Source organism: Sturnira hondurensis, unplaced genomic scaffold, assembly GCF_014824575.4.
Source record: "Sturnira hondurensis isolate 20B ecotype Veracruz unplaced genomic scaffold, ASM1482457v3 Scaffold0002016, whole genome shotgun sequence".
NCBI lineage: Eukaryota > Metazoa > Chordata > Mammalia > Chiroptera > Phyllostomidae > Sturnira > Sturnira hondurensis.
This window is the reverse complement of record NW_028074647.1, coordinates 959,289-971,411: the sequence shown is the minus strand read 5'-3', so window position 1 is coordinate 971,411 and position 12,123 is coordinate 959,289.

The following is a 12,123-nucleotide window of genomic DNA, read 5'->3' as shown; positions in this document are numbered from 1 at the left end:
TGGATCAAAATACTCTGGAACATTCACATGATGGATTACTACACAGGAGAAAGACAGAAGGAGCTCTTACCCTTTGCAACATCATGGATGGAACTGGAGAGCATTATGCTAAGTGAAATGAGCCAGATGGTGAAACACAAATGCCACATGATCTCACCTTTAAGAGGAACCTAATCAACAAAACAAACAAGCAAGCAAAATATAATCAGAGACATTGAAATTAATAACAATTTGACAGTAATAAGAGTGGAGGTGGGAGAAGTTAATGGGGGGGCTGTTTTCAGGAACAAGTATAAAGACCACATGAACAAAACCAAGGGGGTTGGAAGTGGGAAGGGAGGAGGGAATGGCTGGGGTGGGAGGCAGTGGTGGGGGAAAATACATACAACTGTACTGAAACAACAATAATTTTTTAAAAGAAAAAATTAAGATAGATAAACAGAGGGAGTTTATCACTAGTGGACTTAACCTATGAGACATGCTAAAGAGAATACTCCAGGTTGGAATGAAAGGACACCAGTTAGTAACTTGAATTATACAGAGGAAAAAGTTAAAATAGGTGTGTTCAAAATGGCGGTGATGTACAGGGGAGCAGAGCCCAGTTCTCCCTGTGCCCAGCTGGAACACCTATTCTGATCTTCTGAGTAACAGAGTGAACATCCTATAGAATCCCAGCTTATTTGAAGTTTGGAGGCTAAAAATTGCACAGAATATTGAGAAACAGATGGTTAGGAGAGTGCACTGGAACAGTAAGGTCCCTGGGACCTGTGCAGGGGCCTAGGCCACTGTGGCCTCCAACCCTGTGCCTGCCACAGGATATGGGGAGGAGAGTTAGATCACCAGCTCCCTTCCCTACAACAGCAGGTAGGGCGGCTTGACACCAGGAAGGACCTGGATGCTGGAATAGCTGGGGGAAATAGAGATGAAGTGGGAGACACACAGAGGTGGTATATATCCACTGTCCGCCGGCACCAGATAAATTGGGGTGCCGGGTGACACCTGGAGAAGGGAGGAGTTGGGCCATGTCAGACCATGACTCAGATAGTTTCCAGACTCGTCAAAAAGTTGGGCTCTGTGAAAAGCTGTGTGCTTATTAAGAACAGCAGGCAGCTGCTTTGTAAGGAACTCTCAAACAGCAGGTGTTTTGCCCTGTAGGTGATTTGAGCTGTGCACACCCGGAGACTGAGTAGCTAAGTGGAACCACATGCCCTAGCTTGACTTGCACTGTGTGTCCAGAGACTGAGTGGCTGATCTGAGCCTGACAGCTCAGGACCTGGGCCAGAGACTGGGCAACTATGAATATTGTGGCCCAGACCTGGTCCCCATCCTCTCAAAACCATAGGAAGAAAGAAAAGCAAAGCCCAGCCCCACTCTTCCTGTGGCATGTAGGAAGAGCAGAAGAACTCACTGAACAGGCTTAAAGTCAGCAGGATATGGGGAGGAGAGTTTATGTTTTTCTTTCCTCTCCCTTTTTTACTTACCCCAAGTGAGACAATAAGATGTGGAGTTACAAAAGGTCCAGAGACAGATCCAAAGGGAGAACACAAGACTAACCCCCAAAATCGAGAAACTGAGACCAATGTGACTTTGTTATCCCAAAGAGTGGCATTTTATTGTTTATGTGCATTATTTTTACCAATTATTATTGGTAAAATATTAATTATTTTACCAATAATTATTATTTATTTTTACCAATTATTTTTTGTATTATTTTTACCAATTATTATTATGTTTACCAATTTTATTTTATTGGTATTTTTAAATTTATCTTTCTTATATTTAGTTTTCCTTGTTTTATTTCTGTTTAATTGCATATTCTCTCTTTATTGTATTTTAATTTTCCTTCTTTCACTTCACACATGTTCCAATAACACAATACTTTTGATCGTGTACTTTCTATTCTGGTTATCCAAACCATATATTTCTTGTCATATTATTATTTTTCTAGTACTATTGTAAGTAATTATTGTTCCATACAATTGTACATACTACACAGCAACCCTCCCTGATCTTAGCCCACTTCACTTTATTCCTGAGCATTCTTATTGCTGTGGTTAATTCTATTCTCTCTCACACTATGCCTACTTTCTATCCTTTACTGTCACTATATCTCATCATGTAACCTTGCACAAGCTCTGTTTTCTGAATTCAGCCCACAATCCTCTTCCTCTCTAACAAGAGTCTTATCTCTCTTTTACATTTTATAAAAAGTGGCTAGTTGGATGAAATATCACAGTTAATGCTATATTTATCAAAAAAAACTTCTATCTCTCCTCTACTTGTTGGGACTTTAAATCACATAAAATATTCCCCCACTGTCTTAATCCATGTTGCCCACCCCCTGCCACTGATCACATACAAGAATAGATGGGAGCTGCAAACATCAGTATAACTGCTGGAGGAGAGAAACCACCAACAAAGTAACCATCAAAAAGTAAAAACCCAAATACAACAAGAGAACCCACACAAACAGAAGAAAGGGAAAACCTAGAGCATCCATACAAGGAGATCAAAGAGACCATGCCACTGATCCCCATAGGCTTCCTACCATTGAAGTTCACCCTACAAAGACAGCTAGCAAAGAGAAACATCAGGAAGCACAGAAAACAAACAAAAGGAGTCACCTAAAATGGGGAGAAAAAAAAGAACATGCAATCAAAAGGAATGGAAGATTCCCCACTAAAAGAGCTAAATGAACTAAAGGTAAGCAAACTATCAGATATAGAATTCAAAATAGTAGTTATACAGATGTTCAAGGAACTCACAGACAACTACAAGGAACTGAGTGAGAACTACAGCAGTATGAAAGAGGAAATAGAAACTATAAAAAACAGGAAGAAATGAACAATAATATCTTGGAAATAAAAAAACATAGTAGAAGATATTACAAGCAGGTTGGATGAAGCAGAAGATCTAATTTGTGAGCTGGAGGACAAGGTAGAAAAAAATACCCAGACAGAGAAAAAAAGGAAAAGAGACTCAGAAAGAAGGAAGAGGTGATAAGGGAATTGCAAGACAACATGAAACGTAATAATAGCTATATAATAGGGATACCAAAAGAAGAAGAAGAGCAAAGGATAGAAAATATGTTTGAAAAATTAATGATGGAAAACTTTCCTAATTTGATGAGAGAAAACGTTACACAAATCCAGGAAACACAGAGTCCTAATCAAGAGAAACACAAAGAGACCCGCTTCAAGACACAGCATAATTAAAATGGCAAAATTCCAAGACAAAGAGAGAATCTTAAAGGCACAAAGGAAGAAACAGAAAGTAACATACAAGGGAGCCCCAATGAGGCTAGCAGCTGACTTCTCAATGGAAATGCCCTAAGCCAGAAGGAAATGGCAAGAAATATTCCAAGTAATGAAAATTAAAGGTCTGCAACCAAGACTACTCTATGCAGCAAGGCTCTCAATTAAGATGGAAGGCAAAATTAGGACTGTCCCAGATAAAAGAAGTCTAAAAGAATACACCACCACCAAACCAGCTCTACAAGAGATGGTAAAGGGTCTGCTTTAAGAAAAGAAAGAAAAAGGGTGAGAGAGAGAAGAACACAGGTACGAAAAATGGCAATGAATAAGTACCAATCAACAATAACCTTAAATATAAATGGATTAAATGCTCCAATCAAAAGACATAGAATAGCTGAAAGGAGAAGAAAGCATGACCCACACACATGCTGCCTACAAGAGACCCACCTCAGGACAAAAGACCTGCACAGACTGAAAATGAAGGACCGGAAACAAATATTCCAAGCAAATGGATGAGAAAAAAAAAAAAGCTGCGGTACCAATATTCATATCAGACAAAATTAACCTCAAAAAAGGGCCATAAAAAGAGACCCAGAAAGTCCCTTCATAAGACTCAAGGGAAGAATGCATCAAGAAGACATGCACATTGTAAATATATATGCACCCAACATGGGAGCACCCAAATACATAAAGCAAATATTGGAACACTTCAAGAAAGACACTGACAGCAACACAATTATAGTAGGGGATTTCAAGACCCCACTATCAAAAATGGACAGATCTTCCAAACAAAATATCAACAAAATATTGTGGCATTGAACAATGTCCTAGGTGAAATGGGCTTAACTGGTATACAGAGGGTCTTTCATCTCAAAGAAGCAAAATACACATTATTTTCAAATGCACACGGAACATTTTCAAAGATACACCAAAGGACAGGATGAAAAACAAGTCTTGAAAAATTCAAGAAAATTGGAATCATATCAAGCATTTTCTTTGACCACAAGGGACTGAAATTAGAAACAAACCTCAAATTAGGAAAAACCCCAAAACATTCAAACCCATAGAGATTGAATAGCATGGTATTAAACAATGAATGGGCCAAGAATAAGATCAAGAAATAAATAAAAAGTTTCTGGAAACAAATGAAAATCAAGTCACAACAACCCAAAATTTATGGGACACAGAGAAAGGAGTCCTGAGAGGAAAGTTCATAGTGATACAGGCCTACCTCAAAAAGACAGAAACATTTCAAATAAACAACCTAACCATATACCTACATGAACTGGAAGAACAGCAACAAAGACAGCCCAGAGCAAGTACAAGGAAGAAAATAACCAAGATCAGAGCAGAATTAAATGACATAGAGACTAAAAACACAATGCTATGTATCAATAAATCCAGGAGCTGGTTCTTTGAAAAGATAAACAAAATCAAAAAGTCTTAGCAGACTCATCAGGAAAAAAGGGGAGAGGACCCAAATGAACACAATCAGAAATGAAAGAGGAGAGATTACTACTGATACAACAGAAATACAAAGGATTGTAAGAAATTGCTATGATTAACTATATGCTAAGAAATACAAAAACCTAAGTGAAATGGACAAATTTCTAGAAAAATAGAATCTTCCAAAACTCAATGAAGAAGAAGTAGAAAGCCTGAACAGACCAATAACAGCAAATGAAATTGAAGCAGTAATCAAAAAACTCCCGTCACACAGAAGCCCTGGACCACATGGTTTCACAGGAGAATTCTACAAAGCATTTAAGGAAGAGCTAACCCCTATTCTTCACAGACTATTCCAAAAAATCCAAAATGATGAAAAACTCCCCAACTCTTTTTATGAAGCCAGCATCATCCTAATTCCAAAACCAGACAGAGACACAACAATGAAAGAAAACTTGAGGCCAATATTGCTGATGAACATAGATGCTAAAATCCTCAACAAAATATTGGCAAACCGCATCCAACAATACATGAAAAAGATCATACACCATGACCAAGTGGGATTCATCTCAGAGATGCAAGAATGGTTCAATAGTCACATATCAATAAATGTAATACATCACATAAACAAAAGACAAAAATCAAATAATCATATCAATAGATGTGGAAAAAGCATTTGATAAGGTACAGCACCCATTTATGATAAAAACACTCAGCAAAGTGGGAATAGAGGGGGCATTCCACAATATAATAAGGGCCATATATGAGAGACCTACAGCCAACATCATACTCAATGGGCAAAAACTAAAAGCTTTTCCACTAAGATCAGGAACAAGACAAGGTTTTCCAATTTCAGCACTTCTGTTTAATGTAGTATTGGAAGTTTTAGCCTCAGTGATTAGGCAAGAAAAGGAAATAAAAGGCATCCAAGTCAGAAACAAGGAAACAAAACTGTCTTTGTTTGCAGATGACACAATACAGTACATGGAAAATGCTATAGACTCTACCCAAAAACTGCTCAACCTAATAAATGAATTTAGCAAAAGAGTGGGATACAAAGTCAATATTCAGAAATCAAAGGCATTTTTATATACAAACAATGAATCAGCAGTAGCAGAAATCAAGAAAAAAATCCCATTAAATATAGCAAAAACAAAAATAAAATATCTGAAAATAAACCTAACCAAAGAGGTAAAATACCTGTATGCTGAAAACTACACAACACTGAAGAAATAAGTCAAGGGGGACACAAACAAATGGAAACAAATACCGTGTTCATGGATCGGCAGGATTAACATCATCAAAATGTTCATACTACCCAAAGCAATTTACAGATTCAATGCAATACCTATTAAAGTACCAATGGCATATTTCACAGACATAGAACAAACACTTCAAAAATTTATATGGAACCATAAACGACCCCGAATAGCAGCCACAATTTTGAGAAAGAAGAACAAAGTAGAAGGGATCACAATACCTGATATCAAACTGTATTACAAGGCCACTGTCATCAAAACAGCCTGGTACTGGCATAAAAACAGGCACATAGACCAATGGAACAGAACAGAGAGTGCAGAATTAAACCAAACTCTCTACATTCAATTAATATTTAACAAAGGGGGCAGTGACATAAAGTGGAGTAAAAATAGCCTCTTCAACAAATGGTGCTGGGAGAACTGGACAGCTAAGTGCAAAAAAAAAAAAAAAAAGAAACTTGAGCACCAACTTACACCATACACCAAAATAAATTCAAGGTGGATAAAAGACTTAAATAGAAGCCGTGAAACCATTAAAGTCCTAGAGGAGAGCATTGGCAGGAAAATCTCAGATATTTCACACAGCAACATTTTTACTGATATGTCCCCTAGAGCAAGGAATATAAAGGAAAGAATAAACAAATGGGATCTCATCAGAAAAAAAAAAGCTTCTGCATGGCTCAAGAAAACAGTATTAAGATAAAAAGAGAAGCAACTGTTTGGGAAAACATATTTGCCAATGATACCTCAGACAAAGGTTTAATCTCCAAAATATACAAAGAACTTACATGACTCCACTCAAAGAAGACAAGGAACCTGATTAAAAAATGGACAAAGGACTTGAACAGACACTTCTCCAAGGAGGACATACAAAAGATCCAGAGACACATGACAAGATGCTCAATATCGCTAGCTATCAGAGAGATGCAAATTAAAACCACAATGAGATACCACTTTACACTGATCAGAATGGCCATCATCAACAAAGCAACAAACAACAAGTGTTGGAGAGGTTGTGGGGAAAAGGGGACCCTAGTTCACTATTGGTGGGATTGCAGACTGGTACAACCACTATGGAACACAGTATGGAATGTTCTCAGAAAACTAAAAATGGACCTACCTTTTGACCCAGCAATTTCACTGCTGGAATTTTATCCTAAGAACCCTAAAACACCAATCCAAAATAACCTACGCACCCCATTGTTCATAGCAACACAATTTACAATAGCCAAGAGTTGGAAGCAACCTAGATGCCCATCAGTAAGTGAATGGATCCAAAAACTATGGTACATTTACACAATAGAATTCTATGCAGCAGACAGAAAGAAGGAGCTCCTACCCTTTGCAACAGCTTGGATGGAACTGGAAAGCATTATGCTGAGTGAAATAAACCAGGTGTTGAAGGACAAATAGCATATGATCTCACCTTTAAGAGGAACTTAAACAACAAAACAAACAAGCAAGTAAAATATGACCAAAGACACTAAAATTCAAAACAGGCTGTCAGGGACCGGAGGGGAGAGAATTTCAGGGGAAAGGGGAAGGTTTCACAGAAACTAGTATAAAGGACACATGGACAAAAACTAAGGTGGGTGGAAATGGCAGGGAGGTGGGGAGCATGGGGGTGTGGACTGGGATGGGAGTGGGGGATGGAAAACTGTACTTGAACAATAATTAAATTTTAAAAAATTAAAAAAGAAATGTAAGAAAAAATAAAATTATAAGATACTTTAAAATATTCTTAATTCATTGGTGAAAAATACCCATTTTCTAACAATGCTTATTCAGGTGTATAAAATATTTTATGAAGAACAAGAGAAAAGGGGGTAAGAGTATAAATGAAGCTGAGGTTAATTTAAAATTAATTCTAGACTCTTTCAAGATTTTAGTGTCCTCAAATGTTCTTTTGTGATGAAGCTGTATTCTCTGAGAGAATAAGAGCAGTGTAATCAACTGGGTTTAATCTTTTGTCTTGAATGCCAGGAAATGCAAGTTGAAATTTATTGATCAATTATAGTAAATGTATAATTTAGAGTATGTGGAGAAATGAGCTACCAATTTGCTCTATGTACTTTCAAATACCTGGTATTATTATTTCAAGTTTCCTATGTATATAAATTTACATTTTAAACTGCTTCAAGTTCTTATTTTGAATTATGAGAGATATATTAGTGCTAAATAGTAAAATGTAATAAAAGTTAAGAGATATAAAATGGGGGATGCCTTTCAGTTTATCAAGAAGTAGTAAAGATTTTACTCATGATCATTAATTTATTCATTCATCTATATTCATACTTTCTAACTCTGCATTTTCCAGATATCCATTAGCACACTACAATTTTGGAGCTTACCACTCTAGTGAATATCTCTAGCAAGGTTTACACTGACCTTTATATTGCAAGATACAACATACACTTTTGAGATTCTACTTCACTATATCTCTCTGCAGTTTAAGGCTGTTGATCACACTATTCCTTTTTGAAAATCTACTTCCTTGAATTCTAAAATACTACTACTTTCCTGGTTCTACTAGTTTAAATTATCAGACTGCTTTGCTATGTACTTTTCAGAGTCTTTAATAGCTGATTAAACTGATTCATCAGAGATTCATGTTCCCTACACTTTTTTTCTGCATGTATGGACTCTCTGACTAATTACATTTATATGGTTTCATTCCTATCTATGTGCAAATGATTCTCAAAGTGAATAGTGTGGATTTTGTTCCTGAGTTCCAGATCCATATGTGGCAAAATAAACATTTTTACATGAGTATGTTTACAGACTCTCACTCAGCAGCCTTATTTTTCCCATCTTCTCAGTATTCTAAAAAGAAATAATGATTTCTTGCTGGAAGTGAAGCCATTTTATGTATAGAATAAAATTTTGAAGGATTGGGAAAAGAAAGAAGTCAGAAAGCTAGAAGACTGAGGAAAGAAATATCCCCGTGTTGGGTATTGAAAGAGGTTAGAGTTTTAGAGGATTTGTGGTGTAAGTTTAGTTGATTAGAGAAGAAAAAGGTTATAAATAAGTATTGCTGTAGATTGTATATTGGGACATCATCTAAAGTTTTTTACAAAGTAAATAAATTAGTATTGTCTATTAAATGATGATTATTTAAAGGGATCACTCATGTACTATTGCTAGAAATACAGGTTGGTGCAGCCAGTATGGAAAACAGTAGGAACAGTCCTTGAAAAATTAAAAATGAAACTGCCTTATGACCCAGTGATACCACTTCTGGATATATAATCAAAGAAACCCAAAACACTCATTTGAAATGATATATGCACCTCTATGTTTATTGCACTGTTATTTATAGTAGCCAAGATATGAAAGCAACTAAAGTACTCATCAATAGAAAAATGGATAGAAAAGTGATGTACATATATACAATGGAATATTACTCAGCCTGAAAAAAGAATGAAATCTTATTTGCAACCACATTGATAAACAGAGAGTATTATGCCAAATGAAATAAATCAAAAAAAGAAAGATAAATTTCATACACTTTCACTTTTATGTGGAATATAATGAACAAGATAAACTAAAAATTAAAATTGAAACAGACTCATAGATACAGAGAACAAACTGATGGTTGCCAGAGGTTAGGGGATTTGAGGGACTAGGTGAAAAAAGTGAATGGATTAAAAAGCGGAAATTGGTAGTTACAAAATAGCCACAGGGATATACAATATAGCATAGGGAATTCAGTGAATAGTATTTTGTTAAGTATGTGTGGTGTAAGCTGGGGGTAATATCAGGGGGAAAATTCTACAAAGTATATTACTGTCTACTATGCTGTGCACCTGAAACAAATATAAAATGATATTAAATTTTTTTAAATGTTAAAGAAGACAGGTACTTAAAAATTAATTACAAATATTAGGTTTTCTTCTACAAAATATGACTGTAAAGATGATTACTTAGTCCCTTGAAGAGGTAATATTGTACAAAAGAAACTTACACATCAAGAGAACATTTAAAATTACAATTATATAAACAGTACTATAGTGGGGAGATTTGCAAAAAGTAGAGGGATTTTGGTGGTCTACTCAACTAAATCTTCCTGAATGGGAAATCTGGTAGATCTTCCTAGAGGTGATGACCTTTTCTTTTTAGTCTGGAAAGAAATTAAGGATTTTATTTTATGGCAAAGGAAGTAAAGACAATTTCAGGGGTAAGAAATAGTATGTGAAAAGGCATTCAGTCATAACAAAACATTGTTTTTACAGAGAATTATGATATATCCCATGAGGCTGGAACATAACACAAGAAAAAGATCATAGGAGGAGGTAAGGTAGGTTAGGGTTTGATAGTGAAGATCCTTCTGACAGGTTAAGAAGTTTGCTCTTAATCCTTTGGAAATGGACAGTACAATAAGATTTTGAGCAAAATGGTAGGTTGATTCTACCAAGATGCTTTCTTAATAAAAACAGAATTAGGTCAACATGACCTTATTTTGTTTGTATAATGATAACATTTCCAAGAAATTTTAATCTAATTAAGTACTTATAAAGCTCCTGAAACTACTAAGTTGGGCATATTAAACTTACAATATAAATTCTTTAGGTTTTGTAAAAAAAAATCAAGAACAAGGCTAAACAATGACAATAAGTTAATCTGTGCCTTTTCCACTGCACCCACTGACTCTTACATTATTTATTCTTTACTTAAATATTTCTACTTCATCACTTTATTGTTTTTCACTTTTAGTGTTTTTAATTATTGACTTTTTTCTTCCCTTTCACAGGCCTTAGATCTTATCACATCACTCCCTTAATTTTCCCCAGAATGTCTAATTTCAAAACATATTTTATTATCAGTAAAGGACACAATTTGCTTAAATCTGAAATCTGGAAGTCATCCTCAACATCTCCTTCTTCCTCAATCCTTCATATTTCTTTCATTGCTGAGTCATGCCAATGCTGCCTCCAGTTACACAAGCTTCCAAGAAGTCTTCAAAAAGTAGCCCAGTATACAATGCTGCATTCTATAGACAAGACTTCATTTCTTTAATTTTTGTTAAATAAATAGGAGAATTTCCAGTTATATGCTTACCCAAATGAAATTTTTTTTGCTCTTTTAATCTTATTTTAAATTATTACTATATTTTAAGTCATTTTAAAGAGATTTTATTTATTTATTTTTAGAGAGAGGGGAAGGGAGGGAGAAAGAGAGGGAGAGAAACATCAGTGTGTGGTTGCTTCTCATGTGTCCCCTACTGGGGACCTGGCCCACAGCCCAGGCATGTGCCCTGACTGGGAATCAAACCAGTGACCTTTTGGTTCACATGCAGACACTCAATGAATTGAACCACACCATGCAGGGTATATTTTTAATTTTACTGAAATTATTGGAATGACATTGGTTAGTAAAATTATATAGGTTTCAGGTGTACATTTGTATAATAAATCATCTATATACTGTATTGTGTGCTCACCACCCAAAGTTAACTCTTCCTCTGTTACCGTTTATCCCCTCTTGATCTTCTTCTACCTTCCCCACCCCTCATTTTTTCTGGTAATCACCATATTGTTGTCTGTGTCTATGAGTTTTTGTTTTTTGATTAATCCCTTCACCTTTCTCATCAACTCCTCAGCCTCACTCCCCTCTAATAGCTCTCAATCTGTTCTCTTTATCTATGAATCTGTTTATATTTTGTTACTTTTTTTCTATTAGATCCTACATATGAATAAAATTACATGATATTTTTCTTTCTCTGACTGGCTTACTCTATTTAGCATAATACCCTCTAGGTATATCTGTGCTGTCACAAAAAGTAAAATGTCCTTCTCTTTAACAGTATTCCATTGTGTAAATGTACCCTGGCTTTTTTATCCACTTATCTGTTCATGGGCACTTGGGCTGCTTTGAAATCTTAGCTATTGTAAATAATGCTGCAATGAACATAGGGGTGCATATAGTCTTTCAAATCTGTGTTTTGGGATTCTTCAGATATACTCCCAGAAATGGAATCCACAGGTCACAAGCCAGTTACATTTTTAATGTTCTGAGGAGACTCCATACTGCTTTCCACAGTGGCTGCACCAGTTTGCATTCCCACCAACAGTGTACTACAGTTCCCCTTTCTCCACAACCTTGCCAACACTTGTTGTTTGTTTATTTATTAATGATAGCCATTTTGACTAGTCTGAGGTGATATT